Source organism: Falco rusticolus, chromosome 2, assembly GCF_015220075.1.
Source record: "Falco rusticolus isolate bFalRus1 chromosome 2, bFalRus1.pri, whole genome shotgun sequence".
In the NCBI taxonomy this organism is placed as follows: domain Eukaryota; kingdom Metazoa; phylum Chordata; class Aves; order Falconiformes; family Falconidae; genus Falco; species Falco rusticolus.
The window spans coordinates 57477878-57495162 of NC_051188.1; the positions used below are offsets into that span (position 1 = coordinate 57477878).

The window sequence follows — 17285 nt, forward strand, 5'->3', positions numbered from 1 at the left end:
TACTTGTGCAACTTTTCATGCCATGCTGCCTTGAGAGAGCAGTGTTTGTTCTGAGGCTGTAGGGAGAGATTCAGACATTTATTTGGAGTTAATTGGAGTGTATGGGGCAGAGTGATCTAACTGGGCAATACGCATGCCTGCTCTCAGCACAGAGAGCGGTGATATCTCCTACTGATGCAGTTTTACATGGGCTTCATGGCAGAGAGCACTGCAGGACACCTAGGACTCAAGACGATGCCACCGGGCTATCAGAGCCACAGTAGCCTGTGTTACACCCTCCCTCTGCTAAGGGTTGCCAGAGGCTGCAGGTCCTTATCCTGGCACAACACTAAGCACATGTAAGATGTAACTCCCTTGTGCCACTTCAGCTGCTTCCCATGCTTTTCTCCCAGGCCTCTCGTCTGAGTATGGTTTTCCAGGACTATATGTGTGCATGTGTTGGGAGGGGGGGATCAAGAGGAGAGGGAAAGACAGTCGTACTTCAGCAGGATCTCCTGAGCAGCAGACTGCTCACAGAACCCTGTTACGGCTTTCTAAGACTTGACAAGTCACCAAAGATTTTATTATTGGTCTGGAGTTTGTTTGTGTTTTTCTAACAGGGATAAGAAAAGCCCATTATGTATAAAACATGCACACCTTAATATTTAACATGAGCACAGCAAGTATTTGATACTGCCACAAACAGTGGCAAGTCCTCGGTTTTCTTATTCCTTAGAATCCTAACTATTGATTTACTGCGTTTAATCGAGTTCTTTAATTGCTTCTGTTAAACAATCAGTTGCTAAGGTTTCCATAGTCAGGTTTTAGATAATGGCTTTTGTTTTTGCTTAGCCATCTGTCCCTGTATTAATTGTCCTTTTACCCTAGCATCCACCCATAATTTTGGCAAACTGGTTCCCAAGGTTGGTCTAAACTACTTTTGCCTCATTTTCTGTTGTTGGGAACTGTTACCTTTAACATTTCACACATTTAATGGATGCAGTTCTGGCTACTGAAGGGAAGTTCAGTCAGTCACACTGCATCACAGGGAGCTGAAGTCACTTTATTTTTGTGCAACATTAAGTTCTGGCAAAACAGTGTAGAGGCTTGAATTAAAACAATCACTTGTGTGCAGGAAATCAGTGTGTAGGACAAGTAAAAATATTTTTCTGCTTTCTCTGCGAGGTGACATGACAGGTCAGAGTTGGAGGGTTTCAGAAGAACTTCTTCTGGGGTCCACATCTCAGTTCCTATTTAATTTCCATTCTGCGTGCTGAGCTGCCATTTGTTCTGTGTGGTTTACACATCTTCTTTCCCAGACTTTGATTGGAAGGCTCCTGAACCAGGTCCTGATTCAGGAAGGTGCTTAGTCAAGTGGTATTATTAGTGCGCTCAGACTCTTCACATTGTGCTCAGCTACGTGGCTGAATCAAGATCCTACTGTCTCCTTTTTGCTTCCTCCTCCTCCCCTGTACTCCCCATCCTTGCTCCCTTTTCCACTGCTTCATCCTCAAAGACTTATACCGGGTTACCCTTGTTTTTCTTAAATGATGCAGCTGGTTGCCATGAGTGAATACATTTTGTCTGTCTCTGATGCTGTATCAAGAGAATTCTCAGTCCCTGCTTTTCATTGATGCTTCCCTCACGAAAATCTCCGCCAACATTGTCCTCTTTTTTTTTTTTTTTTTTTTTAATTACATCTTCACCTTACTTTTTTAATCTTGCTTTTGACCTTGTTTTCTTCTGGCTTTATAAGTGAATACCTATCATGCTTCACTTTTTGGATCCCTGGTTTGGTATCTGTTTCACAGTCTCACCCCCTGTCCTTGTGCATCCCTCCCACACTCCTCCCCAGTTCTCCCTGGTCTTCACCCATGGTGGCTTGGTTGGGATCATGTCCTGGCACTGTCTGGCTCACCACCTGCACAAAACCTGTTCCTCCCTTTGGTGCCCAGGGGCCATCTCACCAACACCCCTCTCCTGGCCAATTGGGCCACCCTGCCTTGCTGGGTGCCGGCTGTCCAGGATCGCCTCTCTTGCTTTGACTTGCCTGTAGAGCTGCCTCTTGCATGTCACTGGCTTCAGATTTCTTGTCTACTCTGCTGAGGTCCTGGGTTTTCCTCACATCATCCCCCTAGCAGACCTAGCTTCTTGCAGCCTACAATTGCTCTTTTATTCTCTTTCTCCTGGTGAAGCATTTTAATCTTCTTCCTTACTGGCCCTCAAATGTGAGCAGTCTTACCAAAGTCCTCCATCTTCTCTGCATTCAAAGCCACCCTAATACTCCTTGTGCTAGGTTAAACGTTGGTTTGTCGGTTGCTGGTTTCCAAGCAATGGAAAAGGTGTATAGAGTAATAAAAGTGTATTTTGAATCAAGATGTACACACATCTAGTTGAGTAACAGTCCTGAAGCCTTATTTGTCTCTCCAGGCTCTTGTCTCTTCACTTCTCCATAATTCAATCTATCCTGGTCTAGAACTTGTCTACTGTTCACTTTGTTCATAATAGGCAGCATTTTTTGCAGAGGCTAGAAAATAATGAAACAGAATATTTTAAGATTGGTATATCTAAAATAACATAAAACTTAATTCCCAGTTATTTATTTTTCAAACCAATATAAGCTCCTGAGGCATGATTAAATGTACTTACTAGTATTTATAATATCCTTTTTGAGGATCAAAATCTAGCGAGATCCTTGAAATGCTTGAGTTAGCAGACATGACTGTTTTCATGGTGGGAAAACAATTTACATTATATCTGATTAGGACAAGAACAGGGACAACATATCTTTAAAAGACCCCAAAACATAACTGTATTTGTTGAAAGGCAAAGCAGGGTTTCAGGCCTGATTGCACCAGATTTGTTTTCCTTTGAGTGTGCTGAATACTGGGACTTATCTTGTAGAGCATCAGGAATGTCCAGCAATGGAATATTTCCTCTGAAGAAGTAGTTGTTGTAATATGTAGTGAAATAAATTATTTTAACACAGCCGCTAGCAATGGCAGTGGTGGTAATTACCTTTCAGCTATTCCAAAGCTGTACAGAACAGCCTAAATTGATATCCGTTTAGGATCAGGTATCTAAGATAGGCATGGAATTTTTCCCAGGGACATGCCTCTCTTCACTGTTGCCACAGGGGACTTGAGTCTGTTTTGTAAAGGGCTCAGCTGTGGTTTTCACAGCCCAGCCTGGGCACAAGACCTGTGCAGCCTCAGAAGCCAGGTTGAGAACAGCTCATAGAATCATTTAGATTAGAAAATACCTTAGGATCATCATGGCTCATCATGGCAAGGGAATGCCCGCCCTTGGCCTGCTGCACCTCAAAAGGGAAGAAAAAATTGAGTTATCCCTCTGCTTTTGCAGTGCAGTTCAGTACCTCTGCCTATCATTGTAAATGGCTGTTTCAGCCAAAAAGTTGGTCTTTCTTTCCATCTTTTAATGTGTAGTAGTAGACTATTGATGAAACAGCCGCTAAATTCCCTCCTTGCCCTCCAAAATAATCTGAGCAGGGACAAGAAAGGAGGATATGAGATCATTCTCTTACTTTTTTAGGGCTACAAATGTTGAGCTCCAAGAGATGAAATGGAAGGAGGGTCACTCATGTGAAATAGCATGTTGCTTGCTTTGTTCTGGCAGAGATTTGGCAGACAGAAAGCAGTAACATTAGGAGCAGAGCTGCTTTGGCTCACTGAGATATGTCTTTGGTCTACAGCAGCTGTAAATCCGCAGGGTCACACCTGCACTTGCAAGATACACAGGATGCCCACAGTGTGTGGATGCAAAGTGTGTGGTGCAAAGTCCACAAGCAATGCAAAAGCAAGGCACTGGCATCAATAACTAATGGTGGAACAACCTTCAGTCTAGTGTATGTAGGGTCTTGGGGAGACTTCATATTTCATTGAAGAATTGCCACTCCAGTGCCATTGCTGGAGCTGCAGGAAAAGGCAGTTTATTCCAGCAAGTATGAGGAATATTTGAGACTAAAAGTCGTAGAAAAAAGTCTTATTATTTCTTGGATTTATGGAAGATAATTCTTTTTGGCACTTTCCATTGTTACGTGCTACTGTTGTACTGTGCCACATTGGGTGTCTTTATATGCGTGAACATGTATGTATATGCACATTTATATGTGCATAAATAAATAGATAGTGTATGTAGATATCTATACAGGCACATAAATATATAAACAAAAACATAAGCATGCACATATATAAATAAATGTTCACCTCTGACTATGGTGGTTGCAAGCCTTACCTTTAAGAGCGGGGATATTGCACTGTCTGTCCAGTGTCTCACATTTTGTTCTTGCTTGCACACAGGGATAGATAGGTTATTATTTTGCATTTTCTCCTTTAAACTCAAGTGACCCAAAAAAGGAGGAAAGACTTTGCCTGATGAACATGTTCTGGAGAAGAGAGTGAATATGCTACAGTGTTTTCCCAGCACAACTGATGCTAGTCTCTGATGACAAATCTTGCCATTACAGAGGCACTAGCTCAACTAAACTGTTATTCAGGAAGGTAAAAATGGCAACATCCATTATGTTCCTCCTATCTGCAAGGAAACAGATAATGGCAAGGGGCAATGTGAGACTAAAACTGATGCTTTGAACCATCCAAATTCCATATATATAATCTCAGCTTTGAGAGAGGTACTCTGTTTCTTAATGTAAGTACAGATCACTGACATGCTTTGCAGAATTAAAACATATCTCAACAATACAATTTTACCTTTGTACTAAAGTATATCTAAAATGATACCTAAACAAAAATAAGTAGACAGATAGAGCAATGGAATATTGTTCCTCTCCATCCAGTACAGGATAAAAGACATATGTAATCTAATTATCTCATTTCCTTAAGTCTGAACCTATATTCATGACAGAGGTTGTTAAAGAAGACTTTTAAAGGAAAACCAAGTGATGTCTTTGTATATTTTCACAGGGAGTTTTTTTCCACAGGGTTATATATCAGTGAGTTCAAAGAGTCTGTATGTTGCTTAGTTTTTATACAGATGTGGAAAGCTATAACACTTACTTAGAGAAACACAGCTGCTCATTTAATGTCATTAAAACTGTTATATGGAAGTAGACCTAATCCTATTTCTCATTATAGATTTTATTTTCATGTAATCCAGGGCTTTTGCTTATCTATTATATATCATCATTATGAAATAAAAGCAATTTTCTGTATTTGTGCAGGTTGCAAGGGAGGCAGTGTGTTTTTCTTCCTCACTTATTTGTAAATAAATATTGAACAGCCTGTGTCAAGAATTTAGAGGGGAAAAAAATCCTTACTCTTAAACTGGGGCAGTCTGGAAGAATATCTTCTTCGCAGTGCTCCTGAGCAAGCTGTGTGCTTGCCAATGCCTTCTCCTGCCTTTCTCTTCCCTTCCCTCTCAGCCATGTCCACCTCTTCCCTCCCCGCTAAGCAGCCATTAGGGACAGGGCTGTTCCCTAAAATTTGGTTTTAAGTGAGAGGGACCAGTGATGATGATGATGGATGTTGTGATGCAGTGAGGTAGGAAATCCATATTTAACGAAACTGAGGTGTTTGGGGGAAAAGGGGCATCCCAAGAATCCAGGCCATTGGCACAGAGAGCAACCTGGACTCTTGAGCTTTACCTAAGTTTCAGTTGGCTTTTTCATGTGTTCATCAGCCATGGTAAATATATGCTGTAGCAACCGTAACCACATAAATAATCTCACCTGGGAAATACAGATAAGAAACTCCCACAGAGCATGTAATAAGAGTGCCTGCACTCACACTTGCATAGAGCAAGGCCTGTCAGGTGCTCTCAGTGCCCCAAAAGGCGCTGCTAGCTGATAATTCGACTTTTTTTTGCAAAAATAAACCCATCTTGATTTGCAGAGAAGTTGATTTTCGCCCCATCTCTCTTCCACTCTTGACGATGATGATTTTTTCAAGTTCCCACATCAGTGATCAAATGGGATGCAACTTACTAGGTGGGGGATCTGCAGTGGGGACCTGGGAGCCAGGGGTTTATGACCAGTTGTTAAGTCTCTGGGGATGTGGCAAAGCTGATCTGAAGAGTTCTGTGAAAATGTAGATTATTAAATTATAAAAGTGGCTTAGAAATGGGTTTTTCCATAGTGGGTTTCTGCATTTAATATTAAAATGTGTCCCTTGGCCAGCATTTTTCCTTCATCACACTTCCATATTATCTGCCCTGCCTTTATGGTCTTTGAGCTTGCCTACACAGCAGAGTTCATCCTCCGCAAGGCGGGCTGTGATGATATGACCAGGATGTCCCTGCAGATTAGTTCCCTGCCTTGGACACCCCCGGTGAGGTTCATCTCGTCCAGGTGTGCTCCCCACCTCAAGGTGCTTAATGAGCTGCCCGAGCCGGGAGCAGGGTTGTGGCTGAGTCCCCCTGTGGAGAGTGCACCCAGGGCTTCGACCACACACCCCAAATATGCACCCATGGGGGCGGTGGGACTCGACCCACCGGCTCAGTAGGGTGAGAGGTTTGTCCCTTTCGGGGTAGTGCCATGCAAAGGCTCATTGCTCACTAAGGGGAACTCGGTGGCTGGAGAGGTGCTGAGTCTGGAGAGCCTGGTGGGCACTAAATTTACTGTGTTTAGTTTACTGACCTTACCAAGGAGACAATTTTGGAGGGCCATTGCTGCGTTAGGGGTTGGCTTGCCTGTTTCTATGTAATAAAAATATCCTGCCACTGCCTATGTGGAAGATCAAAATGAACTGGCAACTGTCACCTTTTTATCATTAGTTTCACAATATTTGGTATTTCCTTTAAGCCTGGCTTCCTAAATTTTCACCTTCTTTTTTTTTTTTTTTTTTTTTTTACTTTTAAAGGCAATTTATGGCTTTTGACTATTGCAAGGAAGAGTTTGAAAATATGAAGCCAGGGACACAAGAACCAGAAAATAATATTTCAATTTGCACTCTAAAAATGTTGCAATTTTTAGTGCATCACACTGTTCATGATTTTTTGAATTCTTGATGTTTTTAGCAAACAAAAAATGAACAGTTTTTTTCCAGAACTGTATGGAATAATGGGCAGATGCAGGAAAAATGCTGAAGAAAATGTAGGTGTTTCATTGTCATCTGTAGAAAAGCAGTAATAATGTTCATTCTTGCAACACACTGGAAAAGGCAGGAAAAAAAGGGAAATTTTATTATTGGATAATAAAGCTTTGCCAGTTGTTTATTTTCTGTAGATAAATAAAGTTCTGTAGTTTCCATAAGGTTGTTTAATCCCACCACTGCTACTAGTTTGGTGTGTTTTAACTTCAGATAATTGAACAGGGACATAGTTAAAGGCGTGCAAATATAGAAGTCAGAGTTTTGGGGCGTTCCCGGCTGTCTTTTGAAATTAATAAATTAAGATCGGGTTTTCAGCTGATTTCATTCTCAAAGAAAATAGGGCTGGGCTTATTGTTACTACCACAACTGTCTGAGAAAGATTCCTACGTTTTGCTAACATTGAGTAGTGATAGCGGCATAGAAAATTCATTTGATCTTATGTAATGTTTTCATGGTTAATAAGATTTACATATGACATTTCTGTATGATTAAAAGTACTGGAATTTCATTGCAGTAGGCATTAACTCCTGTGATTGAAGTTAAGGGAGATTTCTTTTTTTATAGCTAATCAAGAGTTTAACTGCCTCTGGGGCATTTTAAGAAAATGTTATACTGTACTTAACGAACATTATACTACAAATAAGAGTGATATTACTGTAATTAAAACAATCTGGATATTGCTTAACGAATGTTTTTCTTATCTTAATGTATAGGCAGTAAGGATTCATGTAGTTGCCTTTATTAACTTGTGGAGTTAGTTAAAAAGCTGGTTAAAACAGTAAGTCCATATCAGGTCAATATAAAATGCTTATGTAGGGATTTCATTGCTCTTATAAATCTGACTAGTTAAAAAATAAACACAGATGCTTGTTTGTGCCATCCTGAGCCATACTGCAGGGTAGTATTTCTGCCTGTAGACATTTCTAAAGTTAAGTGTTGCCTGGAGCACTGCAGGATTTGCAAGCATTCTTCTTTATCGTCCATTTAGGAAATATTTTAAAATTTCCACCAGGCTTATATTCAAAAGCAGAGAGCGGTTGGTTTTCAATTAGTGTACCTAGAGTTGCTGTTGAACTAACAGCATTGTCCATTCGTTCTTTTTTCTGTCATATTGCATCAGCCTTGATGTAATTACAACATTTTACTTTTTTGATATAATTGTGGTGCATTTTGGTTTTATAGTTCTCTTCTTCAGCAGTTTCATATTTACTAATTGCTTGCTAAATTGTTCTTAACTGCTCAGTTATTTGGCACAGAAACCATTCTGAGTAAGTTCAGTTTAATACGAAACAATTCTTCTATATAATTCTTCTACGTAGTAATTCTTCTACAAAATAATGCTTGACTAAACAAAAATCATAATCTTACTTTTAATCTTACTCTGAAAACATCATGCAGAGTGGAAATTTTTTTCCCCAGCTGGGATCGAGCATCTTTATATTGTTTAAAAGATATTCACCAGCTGGACTGCATCTGCATGCATCTAAGTCTCAATTTTGCACAAGTCTCTGTGCCAAAACCTGAAAATAACAGGTTGGCCCACGTATAGCCTAAGAACACATGGAAATGGAACAGTTTCATAATCCAAAATTAATCCCCAGTCCTGCAGGCACTTAAGCACATGGTTAATTTTAAGTGTTTGACTAGTCCTTTTGATTTCTCTGGGCTAAGCACATGCTTGAGTGGGTTTACAGGAGCAATCTCAAAGTGCAGAGAAGACTGCAATATTGTTTTGTTTTTCCTAAGTAGTAAAAATGTCTGTGCTTTATTTAGGAGCATAATTTACATACATTTCTAAGTACAGGAATCATTGAGCTGTTTGTATTTTGGCTAAGTATAGACTGCCATAAATTTCAAATCAAGATAAAATATGGCCTATTTAGTGAAAAATCCTCAGAAGTATGAAAGGAACCTCAGTTTGTAAAATATCCCCACCACAACCAAAATTACAAAGATGACAATTTGTCATTAAAAAATCAGAAATTCTGAAAGACCCAAAGTGGGTGACAAATTTCTTATTTCTGCAGCACAGATATATTGACACTTGATTCATTTCCTTCTGCTAAATACTCTCAGGCACATCTTTAGTGTAATTTTATTTTAACTCACATGTAAATCAGAACTGATTTTAAGGACTGTACTGTTTTCCTTTTCTCTCATGCTGTGCAAATATGGATATCTAACCTGCATAGCCTCTGGTGAGCATAGTGGCTCTGTGTTACAGCAAGGTCATTTAACAGGCAGGAATGGCACTTTATTGATTCTAACTTTATCAAGTGCCTGTTTCTTGTTTTACATATAACTCGTTAGCAGTCCGCTCCTAAACTGCTGGGAAGGCTTTGGCTGTCTGGGACTCAGACTGTAATCACAGTAATTAACACTGAATTTTTGAATCCTGGTCTCGATCTTGACCTTGCAGCATTTAGCCAACATGCACACAGCTGGATCAGTGGCAGGAGCTGCAAGAGCTCAGCAGTGGGGATGCTCCCTGTATCCTGGTGTGGGCACCAGGATGGAAAGAATAGAGGGGAGAGGGGAAGAAAAGAGGGGAAAAGCACGTTCAGTGAGAAAAGAAATTCTGTCCAAACATTCTTATCAATTTTTGTGTATTGTGTACATAGAGACATGGGTGGGTGCAGAGTCGGTGTGTGTGAAAATGTTCAGGCAGAATTAGTAGGAAGGGAGGTACCCGACAGTGAGCCAGAGGGGAGAACTGGAAGAGGCAAGAGTGGTTTTGCGGTGACAGAGAATCTCCTCAAAGTTTAGCTTTTCTGCAGAGGCCACCAACATGGGTCTGACTTTAGAAAAGTGCAACCATTACAGATTTGTGAGTTTTATATGTTCACTTCCTAAGAGAGAGTTTGGCATGGGATGCTCCAGGAGGGCTTTTGTTGTTGGTATGTGCCTGATCCTCCTGAACTGGAAGATGCTTGACCCCAGAGGCCATGCTTTTTCCTTTGTGTTGCACAGCCCTGAGCACACTTGGTACGTACTGGTTTGTACACAACAGTGATAAACCAAAACAAATCATACATTGATGTCATACATCCAAGTAATCTCTTCTTACTCCTCAATGCACATCTTAGAAAAGGCTAATTTTATGTGTAGTCCTATATAACCTCTCGATATGGTATTGAATCTTTATCTTTATTGTGGTATATTTTTGCTATTTAAAATGCGTTGTAATTTTCTGTTGCAGTTGCTAGTTGCAATTCTGTGAAAAATACATAATGGAAGAGTTTCTGTTAGGAAACTGTATATAGCTAAACAAAATTTTACAAAATCTCTTTACAGTGTTGTAGATTCAAAAAATGCAACGTAGAAACAACATTAGTTAAATACATAAAAGCACTTACAGTTTACTAGTAGAAATTAGAACTTCAAAACTGTTTATATTTAGTGTTTATGTTTATTTATATATCTTTATATTTAGGAAAACAGGGAAGTTAATTGTTATCTTAACTACACCTTCCCTTGATTAGTGTGGCAAAGTGAATTGTCACAGAGTGCTTTTCCGTTGCCTTGCAGTGAGTGGTTTGATTAAGTAGCAGAAAGCATCCCAAGGAGCCAGAAACTTTGCTAAGAGTAAAAGCAAAGTGAGGCACAGCTCAGCTCGGGAATACTTTGTGAGCATGACAAGTTATTCAGAGTTATCCACACCGCAAGGAAGGGAGCAAACCCTTGACTGTACGTCACATATGTTAAAGCTCCCCAAGACAGGACACCAATTAACCTTGGATGATAGCAAACACACACACACAGGCTGCCCGAGAGAAGCAGCCTGTTGCCATTAGTAGGAAGCGTCAGCCCTTGTCACCCTAAGCCATTATTTAAATTTCTTTTAAAATTCCTTTATTAAATCAAAGAACAGTAGCACTCTCCTCTTCTTCACAAACAGACTGGTTTTGCTGCCATGAAAGCAGGAGACTTTAGTAATATAAGAAAAAATACCCCACAACAAACTGGTCCTTTTATTTTTATCCTTGCTGTCTAATTTGGCCATTTTGAACTGAGAAGAAAAAAAAAACAAAAAACAACTGATCTTCAGTCAAAAGCAATTCAAGGCATGATGGAGCTTGGAGTGAACCAAAACAACAGGGTCAAATGTAGTTGAAAGAACATGGTGGGGTAAATAAAAGGTCTTTTTTTTTTTTTTTTTTTTTTAACATTTAGTGCTGGTGGGAGGAGAAAGTTTGGTTAACTATTTAACCTATGATAGCCTTTTATCATTTTATGGCTTAGGGGTCCGTGATTTTAAGCCTTTGTCAGTAAGTGCTTGGTTTATATTTGATCTTTTCTCTGGTGTGCAGTTATATGACTTCCATATCAATTTACTGGAGAGGAAAAAATTATAAATAGCAGCCAAAGACACATATTTTTCCTAGAATTAGTTGCCCGCAACTCTGGATTTGGTACTGAGTTTCCATTTAAACCTGAACTGCTTGCTTCCACTCACACTCCTCTGCCTTGTGATTTTTTTTTATCGCTGGGGCTCCCCTTCCCCATTCGGTTCGCCTCTCTGTTTTTTGGCTGTAACGTGATGTGTCCTGATCAGTTGGAGAAAAGCGCTTGCAAAAGGTCACTTGGAAGCCCCCTTTTCATTTCTCCCCGCTACAGTTTTTCCAGCAGGCAACCGCGCTCAGGAGCAACCCCCTCCAATCTGTCCCTTTTGATACCCAAAGCTGGTTGTTACGGGGGTTAAATTTCTTAATTCGCTGAGTTTTTGTGAGCACTTCTTCAGCCCACCGCTCGCAGTCCCCGCGGCTGGGTGCAGACTGCCTGTCTCCCTGAGGATGCTGTGAAAGTGTTAGAGTTTATTCTTTCACCTCCTTCAGACTTGAGAGACAGGGGCCATTTTTATACCTGTGTATCTCCTATCAGCTTCAGGGGAATTAATATCCATGTTACATCTGTACGAGATCGTATCAGGCTGATGGAGGGAAGTTTAAAATTAGACAAAGCCTCTTCCAAAGCACTTTGACTGGGGAGGAAAGTTGCTTGTCAAGAGATCTCAAACCTACGAGAGCTGGTGGCTTCTGCCTGCCCTGGCAAGAGTTCAGGTTTGGGGGTTTCTTAATTAGTTTTTGGAAGGTCAGGGAAATGACCGTAGTGAGTCTAGAACAAAGGAAGAAATCAAAATGTAAAGCTGAGGGTTTCATATGTTGATAATCCCCCAGTTTTAATTTTAGCATAATTGGATCAGGGTTAGTGGCAGTTGTTAGGTAAAGTACCTTCCCGAAGTTCTGACTTTATTCAAAAGTAAATATAGCTCTTCTCTTTTAACCTAAGTTTTTTTCTTATACCGCCCCCCCACCCCCCCAAGAAAGATCGCTCAGTTTACCTTGGATTTATTTCCACTAGGAAAGCACTAAGATTTCGGGGACCTGTATTCAGATGGTAAAGCTTGTGACATGAGCTTTTGTTTACCATGCGAGGAAACGTTAACATTTTTTCACATGTTAACTTTTTAACAATTGCGAGGAATTTCTTTTCCTTGAAAACTGCCGTCCTTTTCTTTTTCCTCCCCTTTTCTCCCTTCTTGATATTTTTATTTCCCTTTTATATGGAGACTTGTAGATTTTGTCACTTCAAACGTTAGCTGTTCCTCCTCTTTTCTTTCTTTTTACAATACACACTAGGAGTTTTTTTTTCTTTTTTTTTTGCATATTCCTCCCCTTTCTCTGTGAGATATTGTAGATGACCAAATTTAAAACACTACAGTATTTAGCATCCCTGCAGTGCCGTTTTAAGTATTTGGACCTGGAAAATGCCCCAAGTAATAACTACCTGAATTGCTTTTAATTACACAATATAGCTGCATCATTTTACTTCAGATTCTTTTTGATTGATGCTGTAAGGCAATTGTAACCATGGATGATGGGATTAAGTGCCTCTTGAAGTGACTTTAGCTTCTTGTGGGAACAAAGGGAAAGAAGAGAACACTTAGTCCCTTTTTGAGTGAACAGCCTTTTTTCACTTGCTATATAAAGAAATACAATTAACAAACATTATCCCCAGAGGTGAATTGAAATGTACATGCGGACAATAACCGCTCTTGACTGCAATTAGACATATATGATCCGAAGTATTTTGGCCATTCATTAGTGCTAATTGTTTGAGAAACAAGCCCAGAGAACAAATGATTAAAATGTTAGTGCCATAACCAGGATTATTAGCATGTGTGATAAAATGCATGCGCCGCAGCTGTACCAATAAAACTCTCCGGCAAGTTGCTTTGATTCGACAAATACTCAGCTCGGCTGCGAGCCCTTCGTATTTGCACAGGGCCTGCTGCTGTTTATAACAAACAACTTATACCTTCTTTTCTTAATTAGAAAGAATTACTATGCAAATTACGGGGCTTTGTAATTTTGTAGAAGTTTCCTTTGTCTTTGGCAGGTTATTTGTGTGAGGTTGTGAGCTACTCTGTAGTAAATTCGACATAAGAAAACCATTACATTTACTCAGGGGGGAGTGTGTGTGCACATATTGGAGAAATAATTTGTAGGACATTTTGCTGCATCAGCTGGGTTGTGTTCAGTGGGGTCTTGGGTCGGTTCTGTCCTGCCACAGCACCACAGATATCCAGGATTGTGGTTGGTATGCAGTTATGTGCATACAGGTCAGAAACTCACACTGTGGAAATTATCCAGCCTTCTTAACAGTTTCTAGTTGAATGCCTAAAAATGCTCTTCAGAAACACTTTGCCAGCACTGTGCCAGAGATTGTAGGAGAGATTTGGCCTGTTGAGCAATGGGTATTTTTCCATGCGTTAGGCAGATCATGGTGTAGTGTCTCTTCCAGGCATGATTTGATCTAGCAGATAAACAGGGAACAGAGGTGTGGGTTGAAGTGCTGATCCCAAAAATCACTTGTGGGAGTACTTTACTTTGTGAGCTGTATGTTGTTGGCTCCAATGAGACCACACAGGTGTGTACCATTAAGTATACGTGTGAGTATAAGCAACGCTGGAATGTGAAAATGCAGTTTAAAGCAGGGAAATGTGTATAATTTGGGGTAATTTTACTGGTTGCCGTCACACTGTGTAGCTGCCATTGCAACGTGCAATGTCTTTTAGTCATCAAAAAGATTTTCTTTTCTCCTTCCTGAGGATGAACTATTTGCTCTTGGGTGAGATGGTTCTCAGAGGATCACGAGTAACTTTAACTTTCCAGCTACTTTTACATATTTGATGAAGACTTCAGTAGAATGTTGTTTGCTGAAAAAATTTAGTTTCATTTCCAAGACCCAAGAGCATTCAGCGTGCTGCTAGATGCTATGAATGAAAATAGGCTGCTGTAAAACAATTTAATGAGCATTACCCAATAGCCTAGTCCTTGTTTTAACTTACAGTGCTTAAAGGAAGAAACATTGTCTTAGCAAATTCGCTTGGCTTATGTCCATGTGTTTAGTTTAAAGCATAGTCAAGCTTAGTTTGAATCATTAAAATACTTGCAGTCAGGAAACATATGTAAGATTTTCTTCCTCTTTATGGCATGGGGTTAACAATATAATTGAGATTGCAGTGCTGTGTGGGTTTTTTTGTCCTAAAAAAGTAACAAAATAACAGAAGTCAAGATAATCAGGATAGTGTTTCCTACCAGAGTAGCTAACTGCTCATATGCATAGCACACTGGGCCTTGCCACTGTTTTAAAAAGGTCTGTAGGCAAATGGATTTCTTAATAAATCCACTTCTTCCTCTATATTTCATTTTATTGTGGAACATAAAATATGACTATGTGAGGAAAATGCAGAGTGAGAACAGCAGATGATTTTTTAAGAATACATGTCAAAATAATGAAAACATTTACGGCAGTAACACCTAGGCATACTTGTTGAAAACTTTATTTTACATGTACGTTTCTAGAGCTCTTTGTTTTGAAAGAAGAAGGATGCTAGGTTGGTCCACTGACACCAGTTCCTCCTGTACGTTCTTTTTTCTGGCCATGCCTCTTGAAAAAAATATTGCTTCAACTTGCTAAAATGTTACATAAAACTACTAATTTGACACATTGACAGTATATTTTTATAATAATCTGCGTCCTGAGTAGCCTGTGTTTTGGGCCCTTGTGGCTACAAAGTTGATTCCTGAAGAAGAGATACCAGTGCTCACAGGCCATAGTATTTCTAACATTAAGCCTTTTAGGTGATGGTATTTTAATGGATTAAATCTACCACTTCTTTGGAGTCAGGAGGTCTGCTGGGGAAGCCATACTACACCCCCATCTAAACAAAAGTTCATAGACCTCAGTGGTGACACCTGACTAAATCTGGTCTGCAGGTAATGAAGGTTTTACCTGCACGATGCTACACGCCATTTTGCGTGGCATGCAAAGCAGAGCTGCCTTCATGGGGCTTGCAGGCAATGAGCGGGAAACCACCTGGTCAAACAGCTCTTGGTTTGATGACAGCCCAGAAGAAATCCTGGGAAATGTGTGGCAGGAGATACACCTCATCTCAGCATGCTCTGAGATTATAGTGTTAACCATGTTTATCAGGTTTCTGGTGGGTTGGAGGGGTGGTGAGAAGCAGTCAGTCATTAAGGATGCTTCAGGGGCTGCTTGGCTCTAGGCTGGAGTTAACTATTAATGGGCTGAGCTCTTTGACTCCTTTGTGCCTTTGGGAACTACAGGGTTGAAGCCATCAGAGAAACAGAATAGAAACTAATCACTTTTGTCCCCTCCTATAAGTTTAGTGAAGGATTTCGAACTTCTTTACTGACCCCTGTGTCACACTGAAAAAAGAACCTCCTCTTTGAGATAAACCACTCTTCCACTTCCACCTCCTCCTTGCTCTCCCAAAGTGTACTACTGCAAGAAAATGGGATTAAGTAGATTTAACTAGCAGCCACTTGAGTTGCCACAAGTTGTGTAACCATCCCCACTTCAACATGAAGCAGGGGACGTGAAGTGGTTTGTGGGAGAGGGGCAAAGAGGGTACTTAGGAGAGACTCAGTGGATCTCAGTTGCATGTCTCCAAATGTTGTTAGGACCTCCACCACCTAAGTATTTAAGTTCTTGCTGTTAAAGATTAAGAAGATTTATTAACAAGGGTAGCACTAGCGCTTGTAATAAAATGTGTCATCTCTATTTAACAGCAAAGCTGCCGCATTTCTTAGGCCGAATTAAGCATTACCAGGCATATTACAAAGAAGAGTCTGGCAGTGGATTTTTGTGGGCTCCTAAAGTGGCTCCACCCAGGACACGCAGAGGTGCAGCAGAGGAGATGGTGGAAGAATTGTCCTTTTAAATTTAATTTACTGAGATAAAATGTAATAAAAGTTTTCTTCCTATTTTTAACCCAAGACTTATATTCAGCTTTAAGGGTGCACACTGCAGGGGAAGAGACGGTTCTTCAACAGGGTTAGCTTAGAAAGGCAAGTATGGTAGTGGTCTGTCAGCAACGTGCCACGTTGGCCCTGATTTAGATTGACTGAACTAATTTCCAAACATTTGAGAGGGTTAGTCACATTCACTTTGAAGAAAACCCACATCCACATGTAGCCATGCGTCATCCAAGTGTAGCAACTTGGGAAGCATTATTAAGAGGGGCACAGGAAAATGCATGGGTCCCTGGCATGATGCGATAATGACATGTTCAGCATGGTGCTAGAAAAGCTTTGCATTATTCAAAGTGCTGAATAATATGCATGATAATGCATAATGGTGTTATATGGTAGGATTATTTTGTGGCATAAGTGACTTGTGCTCTGAGTATGAAGGCAAATTGTATTATTTTGTCCTCATTTTTGATGTAGCAGAATAGGCCTGGGGAGTACAGCATGAAATGGGGAGGAACAGGAGCAGCCAAGGCAGTTTTTTTGGAAGGCCATGAAACACAGTGGCACCCTCTGCAATTTATTTCTCTATGCTTGTAATTATGGTGCAAAGCAAGCTCCCTACTGTACTCAAGGGCAGCCTCCCCCAGCAGCCCCACTGCCTCCAAGTGCACCAACCCGCCTTGTGCCTGGGGTGGGTTGGCTGGTCCCTCCCTGGGAATACTGGCACAGGGTGGAAACTGCCACAAGCCTGACGCCTATGGGCCATACAGGATGCCACCCACTCAAGCCATGTGGCACCACAGGCTCACACCCGCACCGAAGTGTGGTGTATAAAGCATTTATAAATTTTGAAAGGCACTGCAGCCAACAACCTGTTGCTGATGCTGGTGGGCTTATGAGCCCTGTCAGTGCTGTGGATCTCAAGGTCTGAAGGCTTCTGAGAGAACATGTTGGGATT

At 40.6% G+C, this 17285-nt stretch overlaps 1 protein-coding gene across 3 annotated transcripts in view; it reads left to right on the forward strand.

Moving 5' to 3' along the window:
• CLYBL (citramalyl-CoA lyase) overlaps positions 1-17285 on the forward strand; it is a 174523-nt gene that overhangs the window by 71625 nt on the left and 85613 nt on the right. The window lies entirely within an intron of this gene.